The sequence below is a fragment of the Capsicum annuum genome, chromosome 4, assembly GCF_002878395.1.
Source record: "Capsicum annuum cultivar UCD-10X-F1 chromosome 4, UCD10Xv1.1, whole genome shotgun sequence".
NCBI classification, from domain to species: Eukaryota; Viridiplantae; Streptophyta; class Magnoliopsida; order Solanales; family Solanaceae; genus Capsicum; species Capsicum annuum.
Genome location: NC_061114.1, coordinates 138,273,963 through 138,276,174, shown reverse-complemented (window position 1 = coordinate 138,276,174; position 2,212 = coordinate 138,273,963).

Below are 2,212 nucleotides of genomic sequence, written 5' to 3'. Positions count from 1 at the left end.
GGATACGAGGCGTGACAATAGTGGTATCAGAGAAGTTTGTCCTAGTGAGTCTATAAAGCCGTGTCTACGTAGAGTCTTGTTTATCGGTGTGTCATGCACTGCATCTAGAAACAGGAGGCTATGGACATTTAGGAATTGTTTATTTTTCTTCATGTCTTAGATTATGCGATAGAGCCTATATTGTATATGAAGTCATAGTTGACCACTAAATCTGTTTGTTTCTCTTATTATAGTAATGATGCCGGTTACCAGAAGCAAGAATACTGGTAAACAAGTAGATGTGGCTACCGGAGAGGGGACTAGTAAGTCACCTACTATACCAGCTAATCAAAGTGGGGCTCCAGCTGAACATGCAATAGAAACTTAATCCACTCCGGAAGAAATAAGGGGGAGGAGAACTATATCCCCAGAGCCACCTATGAGTGCTGCTGATCAAGATCTTAGAAATGCAGTGCAACTTTTGACTTGTATAGTTGCTGGGCAAGCTCAAGGGCAAGATATTCCTACCACGGGTCCTAGTGGTATAGATAGGGCGGCTATCCTTCGAAAATAGAATTTTTTTAAGATGGATCCTCCCATTTTTACTGGATCAGATCTTAACGAGGACCCACAGGACTTTATTAATCAAATTCAAAGGGCCTTAGATGTTATGCGTGTAACGGGTAGAGAAATAGTGGAGTTAGCGGCGTATAGATTCAAAAGGAAGGTTATTTATTAGTACGAGGACTGGAAATGATCTAGGGGTATCGATGCACCCCCAGCTACTTGGAAAGAGTTCAAAGAGGCATTTCTTGATCATTATCTTCTATTCGAGATTCGTCAGGCCCGTGTAGATCAGTTTTTAAATCTTCACCAGGGGAATATGAGCGTGAGGGAGTACAGTCTCCGATTTAATTCCTTATTGAGATATGCTCCTAATGTTGTAGCTACTATGGAGGACAGAGTTCATCAATAAGTGGATAGGCTGGATCCAATCTGGTTAGAGATTGTACTATTGCCGCTTTGAACAAAGATATGGACATAGAGAGGATCTAAGATTTTACATAGAAAATGGAAGATCGGAGGCAGGGGAGAAGAACACAGGAATTAAAAAGAGGATATTCCAAGAGGGCCAAATCTACAAGGCAGTTTATAGCATCCCAAGAAGGGTTAAAACCACAGTTTTCTGCTAGACCACCTAGGCCATTATCTTCTTATTCTACAGATAGTGCCCCACCACAGTTCCAAGGGTCCAAAGGAAATACATTTGGGCACAGAAGTGAGAGTCAGAGTTTACAGATAGTGGGGTACCAAGGGCAAGGGAATATGAGCCAATCGAGATCTCCTCAAGAGCCATGCAATAAATGTGGAAGGTATCATTTGGTCACATGTCGACTGGGGACCAATGTTTGCTTTTGGTGCAGTATGTCGGGGTATATGATGAGAGAATACCCACGAATAGGCATAGGGGGTATGGCATGACCTACGGGGTCATTTGTTGCATCATCATCATTGATGCCTTATTCAGGAAGGGGTGCATAAACAATGGGTCATGTTAGAGGTGATAGAGGAGCCCCGAGTTCTAGCGGGGCTCAAAATCATACGTATGCTCTAGCGGATCGACAGAATTTAGAGGCTTCCCCAAATGTGGTTATGGGTACGTTGTTTATCTTTTCATTCGATGTATATGCCTTAATTGATCCCGGTTCTACATTATCTTATGTTACTTCATTGGTTGCTGGAAAGTTCGAAAGAATACCCGAACTGTTAGTTAAGCCATTTAAAGTGTCCACACCGGTTGGGGAATGTATTAAAGCTAGAAGGGTTTACCGAAACTGTATAGTAACTGTTTGTGGTCGTGATACGATGGCTGATCTCGTGGAGTTAGAAATGGTAGATTTTGATGTTATAATGGGTATGGACTGGTTGGTGTCTTGTTATGCCACAATTGATTTCTACATGAACATGGTATATTTCCATTTTCTAAATGAATCAGTCCTTGAATGGAAAGATGAAATTGGCGCGCCAAGAGGTAGATTTATTTCTTATTTTAAGGCAAGAAGAATGATTTCCAAGGGATATATATATCATTTAGTTAGAGTAAGGGATACAGAAGCGGAGCCACCAACTCTTCACGCTATTCCGGTGGTAAATGAATTTTCTGATGTATTTCCTGAAGATCTTCTAGGTTTGCCTCCTGAAGGAGAAGTAGAGTTTGGTATTGATGTAATAC